Raw genomic sequence first — 22,261 nt, forward strand, 5'->3', positions numbered from 1 at the left:
TCATAGAACCATAGGATGGTTTGGGCTGGAAGGGGTCTCAAAGATCATAGAACCATAGGATGGTTTGGGTTGGAAGGGGTCTCAAAGATCATAGAACCATAGGATGGTTTGGGCTGGAAGAGACCTCAAAGCTCATCCAGTTTCAACCCAATGCTGTGGGCTGGTTGCCCCCCACCAGATCACGTTGCCCAGGGCCCTGTTCAACCTGGCCTTGATCACTGCTGACCAAGAGCTTCTCCAGTATGCAGGATACCCAGGGATGCAGGAGGTCCCTGCCCCTACCCCAACTCATGCGCAAGAGCTCTACTTTGACTCAGTACTTTTCTACCTGTGTTTCTCCTGTGCGGTTTGGTGGTGGTCACCGCAATTTGTGTTACAGAGTTGGAGCCGAGTCAAATCAACATGTCAGAGATCGTATTAGACATTCCTTCACTCACCCCCGTGAAATATTGGCCATCTTTTCAGCCTCATGGAAGAAAGTAGGTTGCAAACCCAATGGGAAAGGCAGGAAAAACAGTCATTAATAACTATACTTAATTACAACTTAATTTCTTGAAAAATGTGTTTGAAAGCAGCTGGCAACAAGTTGAACTATGTGGAAAGTTTGAAGAATAGCAGACCAGACATTAATTAGTCAACAGCCTCCAGAAAAGGTCAGGCTCTGGAAATATTTAAAGTCCTCATTATAAAGTGAAATTTAATTCCGACGCTGAATGAAAACTTCATTGCAGCTCCCCCCGAAAATAAACATCTTCCCCCCAACTGCACTGTACCTGTTTGAGGGAGACTTGTCTCCACACACGACAAGAACTCCTTGGGTTTTCCCAAACCATCTCTACCATCTCTTCTAGTAACCTCCTTTTGATCGGAAATTCTGCTCAAACAACTTTCTTTCCATCAGGGACTAAGCATTGTGAGCATGAGATCTCTAATGCTGACACCACCATGATGGTACATGAGTTGAGCTAATGCAGTTCTGGTGGAAAAGAGGACCTCTCTTGTTTCCACACCAGTGGTTATGTCCTGGGAGTACGAGTGATTCAACGTCACAAAAGTCCTGAGAAGGAAATGAGTGAGTCTGCAGATAGCAAGAAGCATCCACCACTCATGGATGACATTCACCCAAGAGGCATTAGGCAGGCATTGGCTAGGATGAGAGAGAATGGCCTCAATTTGCACCAGGGAAGGTTCAGGTTGGATATGAGGAGAAAGTTCTTGTCAGGAGTGGTGATGCACTGGCACTGCTGCCCGGGGAGATGGAGTCACCGTCCCTGGAGGTGTTCAAGAGCCGTGGAGGTGGGGCACAGTTAGAGGGCATGGTAGGGATGGGTTGGTGATTGGACTGGATGACATGAGAGGTCTTTTCCAACTTTAATGATTCTGTGCTTCTGTGAAAGACAGAAGATTTTTCTATGCCTCTGGCTTTGAAATGTTTCCTTGTGTCTTGCTAGGTTACTGGTCCTCCATCCCTCAACTTTGATGATGCTCCTTGGCAGAGATACTGCAGGAAAAGCTGTGCAGAAGGTGTGAGTGCATTGGAAAGGTATTTATAGTCAGAAAGGGCACATGTGCCCCTGACATCTTCCACAGTGATGTCCTTGTGGGAAGAGAACTGGCTCATGCTGTGAAGTGTAGAATCCATCGCCTTCCTGCACAAAGGTACCACCGTTCAGGTTGTGCCCTGAGAGCATGAACTGCATGGGAAGAGCATTCCTGGTCTTACAATGAGAACCACATGCTCAGACTTCCAAATAAACCACCCATCTCTTACCCATTCTGTCTGCTGCAGTGTGCTGAGTGGTCTGTGTCTCCTTTGGAAGTGAGAGTGGGGCTGGATGAGAGCTCACTGGTGGGTATTTTTTGGGTGGGATGCAGCATTGTAAAGCATGTGAGGTGCAAGCTGGTATCTGCCTGGGCTCTGCCCACCTTCCTGCTGGCTCACTTGCCCGTCCAGCCCCAAGGCAGCCACAACTCCCAGCCCTCCCATGCTCCGTAGCCACATCCAGAGCAGCTGGCAGGAAACGGTGGCTTCCAGGTTTGCAGGAAGTTATGAATAGTTTGGTTTCAGAAATAGCAAACTGTTTGCACTGCAGGTGTTTCCAAAACAAAACATCTTGGTAGCTTTCCTCTAAAAAGATTTTAAGAGGTCTGTGTCAGTCCAGTGCAGAATGAGGCGTTCTGCTAAGATCTGACAGTGTTTTAAGGGTGATGATCGAACTGAATGGCCTTAGAGGTCTTTCCCAACATTTATGATTCTATGAGGAGCACTTCCACCATGTCGTGACTAAGTACTGCCACTGCTGAGAAGCTGTCAAGCCTTTGGGAGACAACAATAGGATCCAGGGTGAAAGAAAGATGCTGGAAAGATACAGGATGAGTTATTCAATAGAAAGAATGGGTACTGGTGTTCCCAGGCTACAGAATGGTGACACATTTTGTCCTTTTCAAGTGCTTTGATCAGGTGGGAACAGCAGACTGGCCCTCTGGTGAATCTTTAAGTCCAAGGGTCTTAGGGGTTCCAACAAAGCAAGCCGTAGCATAGGCAAGAGGAAACAAAAGGGAAAGCTGGAGTTTCTCAGTATATAAAATCATAATGTCTAATAAATGTTTCGGTTGGAAGAGACCTTTAAAGGCCATCTGGTCCAACCCCCCTGCAGCGAACAGGGACACCCACAGCTCCATCAGTGCTCCTCCAGCCTGCCCTGAACATCTTGTATTTGCTGTTGAAAGGTAAGGTGACTTAGGAGGAAACGTATGGAGACTTGCTGGGATTGCTGCATGCTGGGGTCCTTGGGTTTCAGTGTATTTGCAAGTAGGGTAATCACATGCATCCAAAGAAGAGCTGAGGGCTTCATGGTGTAGCAAGAAGATATAGTGGCACAGTGACAAGGATAGGCTGCCATGGATGCATTCCCTTTGGAGAGGCCAACAGGAGGAGGAAAAACAGCTGCTTGGAAATCACTTCTCCATCTTCTCCTGGCTTGATCAGGGATGGAAGCATGACAGCCATGGGAACGTGTGGGCTTATGGATGGAGTGACAAAATATCCTGTCCCCATATCACCAGCTATTCCTGTGTGCCCATTCCTGGCACATGGACTGAGCACTCGTGGCCAACATATTGTGGCCACCTACTGTGCTCATGAATCAGCAGGGGAGTATTTTATGGACCTGGGTTTGTCATCACCTCCTTCGCCCAGGGACCAATATAGGGCATCTGTGGGGCTGCCAAGCATCTTCTTCACCATGACCCCAAAGCCTTTTTACCCCAACAGACAGTGAGTGTCATCAAAGCCAGTCCAGCAGATCTGAGTGAGGAGTAAGTCAAGGGCTTGGAAGATTTTCTTTTGCACAGTGATTCACAACTCGAGTTTGTCAGTAGATGGGAGTGTTTGGAGGAGCAAAGTCATCATGAAAACATTTACAAATCCCAGACGTTTTGTGGATTTCACCAGGAATTATCTTCCGTCCAATGCAGCCAGCCCACACGTTCTTCGACATTTTTTGATCTGTGGTTGATTAATCCACCATTTCCAGCAATTGAATGAAGATGGCACTGACCAGAAAGAGGAGACGTGTCATTATAGTCGCAACAGCTGGACAAGAGAAGGACTCTGCCTCTGTCTTAGGTCACATCAGCACTATGCAATTTCTGGCAGGGTTCAGAAGAAAGCACAGACTTGCCAGGCCAGGTGTCTCCATCCTCAGATGTTCCAGGGGAAGAATAATATAGGGCAAAAGGGCCATTTCTTGGTAAGATGTCAGGGTCTGGATTTATCTGAATGTGCAGGGAGGTCTGCAGAGACCTCACACCTGGGGACATCTGGAGATACATTTGCACATAGTGGGGAAAAGTCCCTGCCTGCTATTCCAAAAGAGGACAGAAATCCATCCCCTTTCATTGCAAATCGGACTGATCCCTCAGAGAAGCTGCAAATCCTCTTTAACCTAATGGCATCTAACTGTATAGGTCTTCTCATCCTTATAGTGCAGCCTGCCAGGGCAAATTTGTTCCCTACCTTCTGAAACCAGAAATTTTGAGTGAGAAGGGACCCTAAAGGCCACCTGCTCCAACCCTCTGCAATGAACAGGGACACCCACAGCTCCATCAGTGCTCAGACCACACGTGGTGGCAGATGTGAAGCCTGGTCCTTGCCTGGACGTGCCCAGGTTTGCTTTGGCCTCCCCTCCTCTCCAGGTACCCATCTGCCACAATCTACAGCGATGCTCAGCTTTATCTGTGTGGAGTGTGGAAGTGCTGCCAGGACCCAGATGGGCACATTTGGTGCCAAACACTTCAGCAAATTACCATGCAAACCAGTAGCTGAGGTGTTCCCAGGTGTTAAACAACCACTTACCAAGACCAGATCTCAGGGACCCCAAGCAGCACTGATAGCCAAGACCTCTGACTCCATCCCTGCCTGTCCTCTGCTAGGACATCACAAGGTCATGCTGATTCCAGCTAATAAGACTATGCAAATCACCATGCTTCAGACCAGAAAAGCAGAAAATTACCTCATTCAACCTCCTAGGTACCTCAAGCCTTTGATGTTTCCTATATCAGGGCTAATAACTTGTCAAAAGCATTTCTTCCAGCTAGCAGCATTACTTGATTGCACCAGCACTGCCTCATTAGAGGAGAATTTCACTTCTCCATTCAGCAGGGATTTCACGACGCTGACAGCAGTGTCCCTGCGATGAACAGGGACACCCACAGCTCCTTCAGTGCCCACAGCCCCATCCAGCCTGACCTTGGGTGTCTGCAGGGATGGGATATCTACCACCTTTCTGAGCAACCTGTTATTTCTCTGATATTTCTTTTCTCCAGTTCTCAGTGTCCTTTGGACTATCCCTTCCCTTTGCCCCAGCTTTCCAGGCTCTGGGGATTTGGCTCTGGCAAATAAGCTAAGGCAAGCAGGAGCTGACTGTTATATGACCCTTCTTGTAATTTGCTGGAAATCTCGTCCGTAGGATAAACAGACCAATGTTAACCTTTATATAGTAAATAAAACCCCAGCGAATGTGGCCACTTAACATGTTTAAAAGCTACGTTTTCAATTCTAATATTAACACATTTTTAAAGGAAATCTTTCTTTGGAAAAAGCCAAAAAAATATTTGTTTCCTGTTTCAGTAAATAGCATGGCAGAGCAACCCCATCTGATACCGTCTCTCTGCTCCATACAGCTGATCCCCCTTTATCCTTGTTTACTGCAGGGATACTCTTAAATACCTTCAGCCTCTCCTGCTCGTTGCAGATTTCCAGAGAGCCCATATCCTGTTTATAGCATCTCCATGGGGAAGCTCCAAGCAGAAGAGAGAAAGAGCTGAGAGAGGAATTGCTGAGATGCGGAAGGAAAGGAAGGAGGTGGGGAGATGTCTGCTGGCCACCTCCAAGCAGATCCCACTAAGAGCAGAGTTAGTTCTCTCCCCCAGTGGCATCCCCTCCAATGGAGGAGTGCTTGCAGCCCACATGGGGATCAGGCTTTACAAACCCCAGAGCAGGGCTACAGCATTTTATTCCTTGAAAATATGCTCAGAGCAATTTATTGCTTCCCTTTCTAAGTGCTCCATTGTTGCTTTGGAAATGTGTGTAGTAACCTAAAATAAGTGCATGGCGTATTTACCCTTTTCTAGAAAACTCACCATCCCTGCAGGTATTAAGAGCCACAGAGCTGTGGCACTGAGGGACGTGGTCAGTGGGCATGGTGGGATGGGTTGGGGTTGAGCTGGATGATCTTAATGATCTTTCCCAGCCTTGATGACTGTAGGAGTCTGTGAATAGATCTGGGTTCTTTAAGCCACGTGTGCTTTCTGCAGCAGCAGACATTAGAGCTAAAAAACAAGTCAGAACGGTGATTATGGGAGACAGGAAAGGATTCTGCACATCTTGCTAAATGCAGACTTGGGTTTGGTTTCTGCCTGGATTGTGATTCTTACGTCACGTCTGACTTATATTCAGAAGGAGTGCAAAGGCTTCCTGCACATCCCAGTATCTCTTAATGGTCTGAGCCTCTGTGGGAAGTGTCTGAGGTGTGGAAGTGTCTGAGGTGTGCTGGACACCTGACTGGCAAGGAAGAATCATAGAATCATGGAGTTATTTGAGTTGGAAGGGAACTTTAAAGGCCATCTAGTCCAACTCCCCTGCAATGAACTGGGAAAGAGAGGATTTGCAAGGCTGGGTTCCCTCTGTAGATATCAGAGAAGCTGGGTATGGGGCTCAAGCAGCTTCCTGACATCCAGTACTGGAGCATCAGCCCAAGAGCCTGCTCATGAGCTGGGGAGAGGCTCAGAGGCACAGACACAGAGCAGGCATGGGAAGCCCTGGCTGTAGTCTGGAGATTTTGGCTCTCAGTTGCATCAAGGGAGCCCTGAGACCTGGTCCTCTCCTCCTCGATGGTTTATGTCCGTTGTGTTTGACAGTCCCTGGACGAAAAGCAGAAATGGTGCAGGATCTCCGAGCAGAGAAATTTATGTCCTGCAGGGTCTGTGTCACACACTGTTGTCTGCATTTAGGCGCTGGCGGGTTGGGGAGCTTTTGTGGACCACTTCCAACTCTGGCTCCCCAGGGGAACGGGAAGAGCAAAGAAGATAATACAAAGACTAACAGCCTGGCCATTGCTTCCCCAGGGGATAACTCCCTAAATGAGCTGCCCTCCATCCATCACAAGCCCTGTTTCAGGGCTGGGATCATCACCCCCCGCTGACCCACCAACATGGCTGTCTCGATGCAATCACCCACTCATGGGGTGCAGACCCCAACACAGGCTTCAATCAGCAGCTCTGAGCCTAAGAGTGGGCACTGCTGATCCTAAAGCCTCAGCAGGCTGGGATTCGCCAAGCTGGTGACATGAGCAAGGCCTGGAAACTCAATGCATCCCTCAGATGTCAGGCCTGGAGCCTCAGCCATCAGACCTGCCCAGGTTGCACACCCCCACACAGGCGAGTTTTGTTCGGGCTGTGCTCAGGATGTGGGTTCTGTGACCTCTCTGGGCGAGGGAAAGCTCTCTGTGCCCACTGCTTCTCCGGCTGCGGGGTGCAGAAAGCCCTCTTTGTGCAGGGGAAGGTGTCAGGTACTCGGCTGAATTGGGGCTTTTCATCGGCTGAGGAATTCTGGCTCTGGCTGCAGCTGGCAGGACCTGCAATAGGGCCTGCAGCCTCTGGGGCACTGAGCACCGTCACCTCTGCATGGATGCTGGATGCAAATGCTGTTTTCAAGGGGATATTTTGGGGATAATACATAACGAAGGAGATATTTTTAATAAGGGATACTCCTGCCTGCATTGCAGCACAAATATGCATCTCACTGTGCTTGCAAGTCTGAAGAGTTTGGGATTTTGCAGTATTTGGGGGAATATTTGGTTCAAGCTTCATTACCGTGTCTTTGGTTTGGACCTATAAATCGTAGAATCATAGGATGGCTTAGGTTGGAAGGGACCTCAGTGCTCATCCAAATCCAGCCCCTGCCGTTGGTTGCTTGCTTCCCACCAGCTCAGGCTCACAAGGGCCCCATTGATTCAAGGAATCCAGAACCCACCTGACAAAATGACTTACATTCACAACTGAACATCTGTGTCTCTCAGAACTGTGACTGTTGTCTAAAGAGGCATTCCTTCCACAAGGAACCACAGCTCCCCAGAAGGAGGGTGTAACGAGGTGGGGGTCGGCCTTTTCTCTCAGGTGACAGTGATAGGACCAGAGGTGATGGTTTTAACTTGCACCAGGGAAGGGTCAGGTTGGCTATGAGGAAAATTTGTACGTAGAAGTGATGCACTGGCACAGGCTGCCCAGGGAGGTGGTGGGTCACTGCACATGGCGATGTTCAAGAGCTGTGGAGCTGTGGCACTGAGGGAGCTGGTCGGTGGGCACGGTGGGACGGGTTGGGGTTGGACTGGATGATCTGAGAGGTGTTTTCCAACCTTAACAATGCCATGGTTCTGTGATTCAAACACAGTAAGAGCTGTTAGGTCTCCAGTTCAGGCAGGGGTGACTGATCCGAGCCAGACAGTAATACATGGAGTTATGACTACTGCATGAGTTGTTTAATTGTTTGGGGCTTTGTTTTTAATAGATATCTTGTCATTTCTGCGCTTACTCCAAAGTCAGATGGAGGTTTTAGTTCAAGAAGCTGCCAGTGGTGAGCTATTAACACAACGCAATTAGCCAGAGTCCCCTGGGGAAGTGCTGTCTCCAGAACCACTCAGTGTTTGAAAGTGGGACTTCAAAATAAATAAATGAGGAGAGTTCATTTAAAGAGCCCTAAAGGCAAATTCATTTAAGGCCGCTGCTTTGATATGGAAGCCACGTATGTGCCCATCAGTGAGGATCTGAAGATTGCATATCCTAGGAGGAAAAGCAGAAAGGCCCACGTGGGAAAGAAAATCAACAGCATTTGATTAAATGATGAGGTTTCATCATGTGTTTGAGTTGAATGGGCTCCTTTAGGACAAAAAAAAAGGAAATCCAGCCTTAGCAAAGGCCATGGAAGCGAGCGTAAAGCGTGCCAGGGATTACGTAACAAGGGAATTAGGGTGGGATTTCATCAGAGCAAATGGCAGGGAAAAAAAGTTATAAAAGAAGAAAGAAAAAGGAGAAAAAAACCGAAACAATGAAAATACTTAAAATTATCTAAAATCTGTTGTTTGTAAGAAGTTGAAAGCCTGGGGGAGAGAAACAGGGAGTGATGGCAAAAAGTAGCAATGAGAAGCAAAACGCTTTCTTCAAACAGCTCAGGACCATGGGGGATGCTGTCAGGTATCCGGATCTGCCCGGATCAGAAGAAGATAAGTGGGGTGGCTTGAAGTCACTGGCACTGATGCATCCAGGACTTGAGTAGGAACACATGAATGAAGTGATGGAGCTCCTCACAAAAACATGCACACAAAGGTCTGTGCTCAGCATTCAAAAAAAAAACCACCAGGAAGACACAGAACTGATAGGGCACAGCAGAGAAGAGAATAAGGGGAGTCTGGGATATATTATAAAGGCATCATGGTGCACTCCTCTGGAGCTGTGCCCTCTGCTGTCACTGTCTCGTGCTGCATGGGGTGCGTGGCATCAGTGGGGGTCGATTAGCAGGAGTTTGTACAAGCTATACCAGCTAGGGGAGACTTACATGGACAGCCCTGGCTTCTCCAGAGGGCTGCCAATGGCAAGAGGAGGCCGTGAACCATACGATCCCCTGGGCTGATGCCTACCAAGCGATGCCCAAGCAGTCCCCGAGGAGCAGGTTCCTCAGCTCTCCCATTTTATGGTTCCACATGGCATCGTATGCTATGGACAATCCCTTTGGCCACTTTGGGTCAGTTCCTGTGTCCCCTCCCAGCTCCTCGTGTCCCCAAAGCCTCCTCGCTGGCAGGGCAGCACAAGAAGCCAACAGGTCCTTGACTTAGTGTAGGCACTGCTCAGCAACAAGTAAAACAGCAGTGAGTTATCAACACTGTTTTTCTCCTAAATCGAAAACATGGCACCACTATGAAAGAAAACTAACTCTGTCCCAGCCAAAACCATGACAATTGAGGACAAACAGGAAAACTGCCCTATAGGTGCAGGATTTATCCATCATCCAGCCTTCCAGCAGGGACAAGCCCTGACATCAGGACCTCCATGCCCAGAGGGACATCTTGGAGTGGGTTGTGCCAACCCGATGCTTTGGGAACAGGAATCCATCACCCTAATGGCTGCAGTGGACAAAAGCATGAGGGTTTCCATCTCTCTCCTTGTTAGGGTAGAAGATGCCCCAACTCATTCTCTGCTTCAGCCCAACCTCAGTGCCTGAGCTGATGGAGCAGCCAGCACGGCTTCCCTAGGCTCAGCAAAGAAGAGGGTCTCCAGGAGATGATGATTCATGGTTGATCACTTTAGCCGGAGCTGGATTGAATCAATTCCTCTCTCCTGTGGCTCTGCCAGGTCTCGTGGCCCAGGGAAGGGAGGAGAGAGGAGAAATAATGAGATTTCCCATCCAGAATTGTGGGGGATTTATAGCTGTTGTGATAACCTCGGGCCGTTAGCGAGGCTCACAATGAAACCATGCTGATTTCCAAGTTACTCAACAACAAAATGAAAAGTCAGCATAAATCACCTCTGCTCACACAAGTGGCAGCTGTGAGGTCTCTGGGAGTATTCCACATGGATACACAGGGGCCAGTGCTCAGCATCTCAATCCAGGGTCTCCTCTGAGCTTTGACCAAGCTCAGGCACTGTACGAATTTGCCCTATCCCTGAGCAGTCTCCATCTCTGAGGTGTGTCATTCACTTGGACAAATATTTGATGCTGGGATGCCAGCTATAGGTGGGTTGGATACATCAGCACATGAGAAGCTCTCCTTCCCCAGGAGGATGTTGCAGCTTTGGGACAGATCTTCACAGAGGTGAAGGATTTCTGTCCATGGGGCATCCAGGACACAGCCAACCTTAGCTGGAGTTGATAGTTCTGCTGCTGGTAGGATGCTGTCCTGGAGACCCCTAAGAACTCTTCCACCAGTCCTTCCATGATCCTGTGCTTCCAGCAGTACTCTCCCCCCAAGGGATCATTGTCTTAGAGCAGGAAATTTCTCTTTTCTCTTGCACGCAGCCCCTTCAAACAGCTTTCAGATGCATTTTTTCCAAGAAAATACCCACCCTCCCCAAAAAAGTGGATGGAAGAGCTGACATCCCACAGAAATGACTGTGTTCTTCAGTGCCGCTGCTGAGAATGAAACAGGAGCTTAAAAAAAGAAAAAAGGTTGAAAAAATGAAGCCTTACATGGCAATAGGTCATGCTGTGGCAGCAGGGGGGCTGTGGCATGATGCACCAAACCAGAATGCTGAACTGATGAGAAACTCAGTGAGCGTCGGGAGCTGCACTGAATATGGCAGTGCTACTTGCTGTAGTTGCACATTTCTGGGATCACCTTCCAAGGCAAGAGGGCATGTCATAAAATGTAAGGTGCTTGGATAGAGTACAGCATATAGCACAGTTCACTGACCTTGGAGATCCATCCCTGAGGTCTGTCAGTGTCTCAGGTCTTTGACTCCGTGATCTCTGCAGCTGGGCAATGTTCCCAACATCAGCCTCAGCCAAAACCTGTTGCCCAAAAACCCTAACAGAGGCTTGATCTTTCTTTCCCCATCCATCTTCCCACAACCATTCCTGGAGCAAGACCATTCCCTGCTTTTGCTTGGATGCTCTTCATGTGCATGTGATCAGAGATTGACGCCTGCAGTACAAACAGATACGCTGGACTGGGGGATCAGCCTGACTTTCCTTATGGTTTCTTCTAACCAAACCAGGCCTTTGGCCCCATCTTCCAACCTACACAGACTTCCCTAGTATTCAAATATTTCTTCAGTATTCACCGATGAGGCTGGAGGGTTCATCTTCGCAGTGCAGAGGAATGCACGCTCCATGTGATGACTGCCTTGAGGCTCACAAAGAGGAAAATGTTTTCTAGATAAACGATCCCATCATACAGCACAAACTGCATCCCCCAAACAGACTCCCTGGCAGCATGCTCGTTTCTGTTGGCTCTGGGTGTGACACTGTGTTATCCAAATCACATTTTTGGTCCTTGAGAGTTAGAGGATGCTGCATTACAGACCCTGATTTCTTGATCAAGGTTATAGGCTATTGATGTTGTGGTCAATCATACAGAAGGCAGAGCTTCAGTCTTCAAGGCACTGCCAAAATTATGGGGTAAATCAGTGCCATTCAATGCACTGAACAATCATCTGCTTCCTACACTGTCCTGCAGTGGGATCATGTCTGTCACAAAGCTGGATGGAGGCAGCCACTCTGGCCACCCCATAACCTCAAGGGCTGGTGGGGGAGGTGGAAGTTGGTCTCATCCCTCCTCTCCAAACACTGCATTTGTTGATGGCCTTCTTTGCTCTCATTCATCTCTACTGGTAGGGGAAAGCCTTTCCAACCCTCCTCGCAGAAGGGTTCCCAAGCCTTCTTCATTCTTGACATTTTTTGCAGAATCCCTGCAATTTCTGCAATAAATAGTTAGACTGTTTATGGGCTTTCTGTGTCACGGATCAGAAATACCCTCTGGTCACATACATATTGTGCTCAGAGACCAGAGTTTGCTTTATAGTTTATATCAGCTGCCAGCATTTCTCATTCTTCCTCAATCTGCATAACTGTTAAGATTTTAACCAAGAGATTCTCTGACTGCACAGAATGCATCTCCATCTACAGCTGGTCACGATGTGGATATCTCTGTTCATTGCAGGGGTTTGGACCAGATGGCCTTTAAGGGTCCTTTCCAACTCAAACCTTTCTATGATTCTGTGATTCCATACTAAGGTGCTTGTGCTGGCCTTATAATTTAGTTGCAAGCTGTGAACAAGGAGGGCAGCATTGAGAAATGTTAGTTGAGACTGGGTGAGATAAGACAGAGTGGGATGGGATGGGATGGGATGGGATGGGATGGGATGGGATGGGATGGGATGGGATGGGATGGAATGGGTTGGGATGGGATGGGATGGGATGGGATGGGATGGGATGGGATTGGAGGGAAGGGGAAGGGAGGGGAGGGGAGGGTAAGGGAGGGGAGGGGAGGGGAGGGGAGGGGAGGGGAGGGGAGGGGAGGGGAGGGGAGGGGAGGGGAGGGGAGGGGAGGGGAGGGGAGGGGAGGGGAGGGGAGGGGAGGGGAGGGGAGGGGAGGGGAGGGGATGGCTAGGATGGAGGGCAGGAAATGTGTGACATGTTTCAGTAGTAATGTGACCTGCTTCTGTCATCCTCATCTTTGAGAGTTTCCTACTCTTCTGCTGATACAGAATCACAGCATCATTAAGGTTGGAAAAGACGTCTAAGATCATCCAGTCCAACCCTCCCCCTACTACCAACATTGCCCACAATGGAATATCAATATCCACATCAGTCTCCAAATCCAAAGTATCCAGCAAACCTTCACAACGTGTTTGTTCTCTCTTTCCAATGGGATAAACATGGACTTCACGGTCCACTGTCAGTTTTGCACATAGGCCTCTGAAATGCCACAGGCAGCTGAATACAATGCTCCTCCAGGCTTCCCCTAAGGCTGCTGAGAAATCTCAGATTCTCACTAAGGCTGCCTGTTTGTAGGGGCAGAGCAGGGAGGAAGAGTCACACAAAACACACAAAAACCCCGAAGATGGAGGAGGGCCCATGTGGGGTCCCCAGTCCCACTGAGAAGCCCTTGTTTGGTAATGAAAATATTCCAAGCCATTTAATAAAACTTGACAAATGGCATGAAAGCGTTTCACAGCTCTGGTCATTTTCCCATCTGTGACGACCCGGGAACCAAACAGAGCTGAGTTTGTAAAGGACTGTGGGGGAGCAGCGCTTATTAGATTACAAAGAACATGACTTGTTGTGAGAAAACCCAAAAAGTCATGTTTTTTGTCATGAAAGTCTAGGCTGTGACAAATGCAATGCGTTAATCATGATGGATTTTTACTGGAAATCCGTAATGCAGAGCACGGTCATTAAAGAGTTGGCCTCGTGCCCCGCTCGAGCCCTCCTGCTTTGACTGTGGTTGAGGAGCTATGAAGCCACACGCTGAGATTATCCTTGCACGGACCAGAAGGCAAACTGGTGTGATCATCCCAGAAAAAGGGACCGTTGCATCCCACAACAGCCCCCCTTGTTGTGCCCGGGGCTGACAGGATCTTTTCTCTGACCAAATTCGCCTTTCGCATCTCTCCCTGCCTGACCCATCTCTTGTTCCTGCCGATAAATCACCCTCTTGTCCTCCTCAGGAAGCACGGTCTGCGATCACAAATGAGCCTTTCTCCAAAGGGCACAGCGATGCCAATCGGCAGCTTTTTTTTTTTTCCCCTCTGCAGTATTTTTTCCCCCTCTCCTCCCTTTGGAAGGTTCTTTTTCTCCCTGGAGATGCCCAAGGACGGGTTGGATGGGGCCCTGGGCAGCCTGATCTGGTGGGGGGCAATCAGCCCAAGGCAGGAGTTTGGGCTGGGGGGCTTTAATGTCCCTTCCAACCGAACCATTCCATGATTTTATGGTTCTAACAGGTCCACTTCCCTTCTGGCCCAGAGGTTCCTTCTCTGAACTTGCAAACCCTCCCAGCCCACAGTATTGCTTTCCCATTGATTGCCAGGCTTTTTCAGAGCGGACAGAGACTCAGCCCCCAGCTCCTGCTCTGCTCAGGCAATGCCCAAGCTGCAATAATAGCTTCAGAAATTATGGTCCTGCAGATAGAGAGGCCCTGGTGAGAAGCTGGTGTCTTTCTCATTGGGGATGGAGTCACTGGGAAGGACAGTGCAGGTCTTTGAGGGCCTGGCTGAGGGATGGGGTGGTGGACAGGAGACTGGACTTTGCCAGAAGGGGATGAAGGAAGAAAAAGTAGAGGATCACAACTGGGATGTTAAGAGAGCCTGCCAGGTGTGGGATGGGAAAGAGGAAAGGGAGGAAAGTCTGCAGCCACAGCCATAGAATCATGGAATCACAGAATGTTTGAGTTGCGAGGGGCCGTAAAATCCACACAGTTCCAAGCCCTGCCATGGGCTGGGTGGCCCCCAGCAGCTCAGGGTCCCATCCGTGGCCTTGGGCACCTCCAGGCATGGAGCACCCACAACCCTGGGCAGCACTGCCAGGGCCTCACTGCCCTCTGAGCAAAGAATTTCCTCCTTACATCAAACCTTAATCTCCCCTCTTGTAGTTTAAAGACCTCTAAGATCACCGAGTCCAACCACATCCCATCCCCACCATGCTCGCTAAGCACGTCCCTCTCTCTCTCCCTCCATCCCATCCCCTCTGACCCCCCCCAGCTCGGCTTTTCTCTCCTGCTCCCTTTCACACTTGGTGCTCCCTTCCCGTTTATTAACTCTCCGAGCCGCCCGAGGAAATGTGCCCCCTGCGACAGCTCTGCACAGAGGATTTATGAGCCCAGCTCTCAGGGGAAGGAGCCTGGGCATAAATCACAGAATATTTAGGAAAGTGATCTACATTTATTATACTTAATACTATATTTAACATGTCCAAGAGGACCTTATAAATCAGAGACAGTGCAGAGCTCGGTACGGGGTCCTGGGGGAACCCGTCTGCTCCGCAAACATGTGCACAGCCCGAAATCAGCAAGGGCAAATTTATGTTTGAATTCTTCACGAAGTTTATTCCCCTCTAATTAGGGCTGCATATCACGCTGATGGTTTCCTGAACGGGGCTGGGGATTCGGGGCCCAGGCTCCCTTCCTCCCCCCACCAGCAGCTTCTCCATGGGCAGCGGTGTGCGCGTTGTGCCGAGAGGTCTTTAAGCATCTGTCATGCTGAGGGATGACAGCGCCAGGCAGGCGGTCGTTACTCTTCTCCTAATCCCAGGTTAATGCACCGTGCTGCAGCTCAGTATCAGCCTACCGCTGCGGGATCCTGAAGAGACATAAAGCCCTCCTGTGTTTCACGGAGAGCCCCGGCTCTTGCCTGGCCCTTGTCTCCTGCTTCAGCAGTAGTTCATGCTCCGTATCAGATGGACTATTTGGTGGATGAGGTTGGATGGTCACAGCCAGAGGGCCGTGGTCGATAGCTCTGTGTCCAGGTGGAGGCTGGTGACAAACGGTGTCCCCCAGGGGTCTGTCCTGGGGCCAGTCCTCTTCAACACCTTACCAATGGTATGCCACTACAGTGGGATTGAGAACACCCTCAACACCCTCAGCAGTTTGCTGATGGCACCAAGCTGGGCAGCGCAGTTGACACAGCAGAAGGAAGGGACGCCACGGGCTCAAGAAGTGGGTGTATGTGACCCAAACAAGGCCAGGTGCAGGGTGCTGAGCTCAGGTTGGGGCAATCCCAAGGATATGTACAGAGTGGGAGAACAGCACTGAAGAAAGGGACTGCATGTCCTGGTGGACACAAGCCAGCAATGCACACTTGCAGCCTGGAAGGCCAACGGCATCCTGGGCTGCTTCAACAGCAGGATGGCAGCAGCAGGAGCGGGGATCATCCTCCTGCACTCTGCAGTTCTGCGTCCAGCCTGGGGTGAAGCACTGGGGACATCCAAAGCAAAGCCTCTGGCAGCTCAGCCAGATTCACGGTGCCCATGTGAGACAGCAGCTTGGTGCCAGGACGAGCTTCAGCACCACCAAGGGCAGGGAATCGTCCATGGGACTGCTGAGCATGAAGGCTAAGGAGCACGAGGCAGCCCCACACCACTGAGGGTGACGTGGGGAGGGCTGGGGCGCGGAGGAGAAGTGGGGCTCAGTCAGCCATGTCAGTCTGTCTATCTTCTCTCCTGATTTTCCAGGAAAGCCACGGTGATTTACGAGCCGCGGACAGTGCTAGCTGAGTGCTCAGGAGGACTTGATTACAGTTTCCCAGAGGAAGCTGTCTGTTTGGAGATGGCAAGGTGACAGGGTTTATACAGCACAGCACAATGTGTCTAAGCAAAGCTGTCAGCCGGAGACGGATGAAGTGATGGAGAAAGCCCATTACTTCATTCACACCTCAACAGGCAAACAATAAAACACTTACACAGAGCGGTGGCTGTGGGGGGAGGGGGTCCCCCAGCCCCAACTTGTCAGCCTGCAAAAATGCTGCGAGCTGCCGTGGAGTCATTTCTGTTCTTTGCACTCAGCAGGAAGGGAGACGAAGCGGGGAGGGAATGTGGGTCACCCCGTGGGGACAGTGCTCTGTGATGCATTGCTGCGTTCACTGGCAGCAATGCATTGTGCATGTGCCTCGGCAGAGCAACCACGAGGTCAGATCTGAGGGAAGGTTGTGCAGGAGGCTCTTCATCCTGCAGGTGGTCAGCGAGCGTAGAATCGTAGGACCAAATAAGATTGGAAAGACCGATAAGATGATCCAATCCAACCATCAACCCATGCTCCAGTGATGGCAGCGGTGGCTCCAGTGGTCCCAGTACAACAGTCCCCCATGAGACTGGTAGCAGGTGGGTCTGGAAGAGACCTCACTGGCACTGCCCTGAGCCCACCTGCATGGCAGAATCCTCTCCCACCCTGCACTACGGTCTGGGAAGAGCAGGGAGCAGCCAATCCTCGGAGATGGTGGAAAGAAGAATGATTTCTCAGGACCTCGGGGGCTCCACAGAGATTGATGCAATGAGTCTCATGGTTTTTCAGCTTGCATCAGCTTTACCATCACGGTGACAGCAAGTGCGCAGCGCTGGGGCAGGACTTTTAGTTCTCTCTGATGGAGTTTTTTTTGGGAGGGTTACAGATCAAAAAATGAAAATTTAAAAAAAATGGTAATTTCTGGAAAAAAAGCCCAATCAAACTTGGCAGTGGAAAAGCGATATTTCATAAAAATGGGATATTTTGAAAGAAATCTCTTTATTTCCAAGGAAAACAGCACTTGTTCAGAATAATTGTGTGGGATTACTTCAGAGCAGGTTCTTTATTAAATTGCATTGAAAAAAAAATGAAAAAATAATTCCTCCATCTCCCCGTCGGCATCGCTCGCACCATACTGCACCTTGCACACTCCTTGAGATCCTCAAGGTGTTCTCCTGTGGGGAAGTGGCACTGAGATACATTGTTGGTGGCATGGTGAGGTGGGCCGGGGTTGGACAGGGTGGCCTTAATGGTCTCTTCCAACCTAAATTATTCTGTGCTCCTATGACTCTCCTTCACCAAATAGCAGCCAGCCATCAGGCCTTGCTACCGCACCCCAGCTGGGTTTCCTGGAAAGGCTGCAGCATCATCCAGTCCAACCCCAACCATGCCCACCATTCCCACTGACCACATCTCTCAGTGCCACCCCTCCAGGCTCCCACCGGTGATCCTTGGGCAGCTGTGCCAGTGACCAACAACTCTTTCAGAGAAATTTCTCCTAATATCCAAAACTGAACATCCCCTGGTGCAACTTGAGGCCATCACCTCTCACCCCATCTCACCCTTTGACTGGACCAGGAAGCCCAGAATGGGTGGAGGATGTGAAAGCTCCATGTGCTGTATAGAAAATAATGTTACAAAACCCCCGGCACTGCGGTTTGGTGCTGTTCCAGTGGGACATTCAGATAATATGAAACTGCAGGAATAAATCCGAGTCTTGGCTCTCCATAGCCTGGGACGTGCCTCGCTGAATCCAAGAAACACGGCGGGCTTACAGCACCCGCAGCCCAATGGGATCAGAAGCAAAGGCCTCCTGCTCCACCTGCCTTCCTCCAAATAATCCCAGATTCTTAGAAAATAAAGCCCTCCAAGTTCCCTTGATCTTTTCTTTTTCTTTTTATTTCACTGTTTTCAGAGATTTCAGGTGGGATTTTGGGGGCGTTGGGTTTTTTGTTGTTGTTGTTTTTTGTTATTTTTTTTATTATTATTATCTGAAAGTGGTGAAAGAAAGAAAACAAAGAGCAAGAAATGCTTCCAGCTGCTATGAAACACCAGTCTGGGTGCACAAGGCAATCCAACCTCCTCCAGCCCTGCTCTTCTCACCTGGCTGAGAGGGGATCTCCTCTCCAAACTGGAAAGATATGGATTTGATGGGTGGACTGTGAAGAACTGGTGATGAGATCGTACCCAGGGAGTGATGGTCAATGGCTCAATGTCCGCATGGAGATCAGAGAGGAGCGGCATCCCTCTGGGATCACTACTGGGACTGGTGCTCTTCAATCAGTGACATCAACAGTGGGATCAAGTGCACTCTCAGCAGTTTGCAGATGTCTCCTCCACTCACACAGGCACAGCCGCTCTATCTCAAACACAGGACCCAGCTTTGCTTGGGCACAGAGATGAGGGGAGGCCAGGCCTGGCACCAGGAAAGCCACAGGGCTTCTGCTTGCCCCTCAGTGCTCACAGCTGAGGACAGATCTCAACCACCTCCTGACCAAGCTGTGGGCTGGAAGGGCACTGGGGGTACTTTCTGCTCTCACTTTCTTCTCTTGTGTTCTTCCTTCCTGCTGGAGAGCAGCTCTGCAGAGAACAATCTGAATGCTCTGTTGGCCAGCAGTTCACCAACAGTTGACCAACAGTTTGATTGACCAACAGGGTGACCGTGAGCCAGCAGTGTGCCCTAGTGGCCAAGAAGGCCAGCTGAACCTTGGGGTGCATGGAATTTGGCCAGCAGGGTGAGGAAGTTTCTCCTCCCCTCTGCTCTACCCTGGGGAAGCAACATCCAGAGCACTGGGCCCAGTTCTGGGCTGCCCAGTTCAAGGCAGAGAACAAAGTATTTCATAGAATCACAGAACCATAGAGCAGTTTGGGTTGGAGGGGACCTTAAAGCCCATCCCTTTCCAACCCCTGCCATGGGCTGGCTGCCCCCTACCAGATCAGGCTGCCCAGCGCCCCATCCAACCCATACACGCACGTTTCCCTTTGCGCTTCTACATCAACCACAGGTCCCAGCTGGCTTTCAGCAGGAAGAGCCTGGTGAAGGGTAAATGGAAGAAAAGCAGCGGGATGTTGTAGATCCTCATCGGTGGGAGCAGTGTCAACGACACGCATGGACAGCTCTCCAGGGGACCTGATGTGACCGGGTTGTCCCAGCCCAGCCAGTTGGCGGAGACGGAGCCATTCCTGCCGCCGTTCAGGAATGTGGCTCTGTGTGCAGCAGCAGGTGCTGGAAGGAGGGTTGCACCAGTCTCGCCCTCCAAGAAAAATATCAGCCCCGCTCACCGCAGGGAAGGAGCAAGAGTGGCCTCTGCACAGCCAGATTTATGGGTCCCATCGGGCTGGAAAAAATCCAGTGAACATTTCAGCAAATCCAGGCTCCGTCAGAAGTTACAGAGTGATAGGTGTAAGCCCCCACCAGCCCCACAGCTGCTGCCCTTCCCCGCATCGGTGAAGTCACCCTCACACCTCAGGGCTGTGGGAATTGGGGTCCGGGTCGCAGCAGGTTGCAGTGGGTTGCGCAGGCACTGGGTTGGCCAGGTTTCTGCAAGGGGAACAGCGTAGGAGCACTTGGGGTGGGTGAGGTATCCTCAACACCTGGAGTTGCACTGGGGGCAGAATCACATATAAATGGATTTGGCATCTCTTAGGGAATGCCAGTTCTGCCATGAGGTGCATAGGGATCCTTTACCTGATAGAGGTGCATCCAGGCTGATCTCTGCATCCCCTTCCACGTCCCATCTAACTCTCTGGTGGGATGTGCCAAGGGTCACTGCCGGTTTGCATCTATTTGCTGCTGCCCATCAAGAGTGCCCACGAGGAACATCACAAAGCTTTTGGATGCACAGACAGCTTGTTCACAAGGATCTCACAAGGGCATCCGATTACTGAGAACTGAATAGACGGACGAGAGGAGAGAAAAAAAATGGGGATATTCTAACGGGGATATGCCTATTTGTATTGCCTAGTGCCAGGTCTCTGCCTCCACCATTCCACTTATCATGGAATCATAGAGTCATGGAATAGTTTGAGTTGGAAGGAATTCTTCCAAAGGCCATCTGGTCCAACCCCCTGCACTGAGCAGAGACACCCACAGCTCCATCAGTGCTCAGAGCTCCTCCAGCCTGACCTTGGATGTCTGCAGGGATGGGGCACCTCCACCACTCTGGGCAAGCTCTGGGCAACTTATCCTCATCTGCACACTGCAGACTCTGTGACAAGGCCAATTTCCTTGAGTTTGGAAAGGACTTCCCAAGCTGCTATTGGCTTCCCAAGGTGCTATTAGCTGTCTGGAGCTGGGAAGAACCACCACATCCCATATATCCTTCCCCATTCGTGCTCCTCTGCCGCACCTCCAGGGCAACCCCTGCCCTCTGCCATCTCCATGACTGTTTTGCACAACAAAACCAGCCCTGATCCTGAGATAATACCTCGATCCCGACATCTGATTAGGGAATGATGGATGAGAGGCAAGCCTCTACCCTTGCACAGACCCAAAACTGGCGTCTGCCGTGTGCCCTTCCCACACGTTCTGCTGCAGAGGAGACGTCCGAAATCCCCCCAGATCCTGAGCTGTAAAGGCAGAGGGGATGAGGGAGGGAACCTTCTGCCAGATCTCCGCCGTCTGAGGCAGATAACAGCCCAGTGCCTCCCCCATCTCTGCAGAAACCCGAGCGTCTGTCTGGAGACACAGCTCAGTGGAGAGGAGCCCTCAGAGCACGAAGCGTGAGGAGGATTAATCAGCTTCCATGCTCCATGCTACGTGCCCTGGAAGGACTTGCTTTGTCTCGCTCGTTCTGTCAAGGCGCCTCCTGCATCCATTCCTTCCTCCGTCCTACATGGAGCCGTGCAGGACCCAGAGTTCTTCCACAGACCCTGCAAGGCGCTGTGTCCATGGAGAGATATGGTGGGTTAGGGAAGGACTGCCCATGGCCATTCAGATCTCCCAGCCAGTTTCACTCCTCACCTGGCCACGACATCTCACCAACCTAGAGCCTGGGGTGGGACTCAGGGCAGTAATTCAAGGGCTTCTGCAGGTTTTATAATGCTTTTTATCTTGGCTCTGAAGCAGGCTGTACTCAGCCAGGCCTTTGGAAAGGGCTCACTCTTCACTTTCCAAGTGCATCTGTCCATTTTAGCCACATTTCCTAATGAAACAGAGGTCATGGGATAGCATTCTATGCATCTACATTTCTCAGCCCTCTGAAAACTTGCCCAGCTTCTTCTCCAAACATCGAGCACAGTTCTGAGTGACATGGTGTTCCTAGGAGATTTTTGGAAGGAGGGCTAAGGAAGTCCAGGCCTTCATAGAGCTAGATGTCTAAGTTCAGAACTTATTACTCATCAAATAATCCTTTCAGAGACTGTTGTCTAGGCACAAGTAAACAGGAAATACAGCTCCAACACAACCGCTCTTCCCAAACATTCTCTCCTTCTCATTCCCGAACTCCTTCCTCAGCCTAAAACTCCCCCTTTGTCCCATATTTCATTCATGCATCCATCTCTGAGCATCCCCTCCAACTCTGAGTTTGCTAGATCATGGTATCACAGAATCATTAAGGTTGGAAAAGACCTTGGGGGTCACCCAGTCCAGCCACCCACCTACCACCAACAAAGCCCACTGCCCACATCCCTAACCAGGGATGTAGCAGGGCAGAGAGGCAGCGGTTACAGGTGTTCCCTGCCATCAACAGAGATCACTGGATTGAGTTAGGAAAGCCATCTTTCAGATATCAGCCTCAGGGTTCATTAAATGACTGTCAAGGACAGATAAAACAGCGCGGCCTTGTTATTTATTTATTTATTTTTATCTAATTTAAAAACTTGCTACCTTGTGTTAAAAAAAGGGGTGTCGAAGCCTTTGAATTCTCCCCCTGGGCAATCTGTAATCCCTCAGCTAAGTCCTGAGCCCTTTAATTAAGACCTCAGTCATTTAAATTGTTAATGAAGATTCATTTGGGGACCATCATTCTCATTCTTGATTTCATCGTGTGCTCATT

This window comes from Tympanuchus pallidicinctus, unplaced genomic scaffold, assembly GCF_026119805.1.
Source record: "Tympanuchus pallidicinctus isolate F22 unplaced genomic scaffold, pur_lepc_1.0 scaffold29, whole genome shotgun sequence".
Classification (NCBI taxonomy): Eukaryota; Metazoa; Chordata; class Aves; order Galliformes; family Phasianidae; genus Tympanuchus; species Tympanuchus pallidicinctus.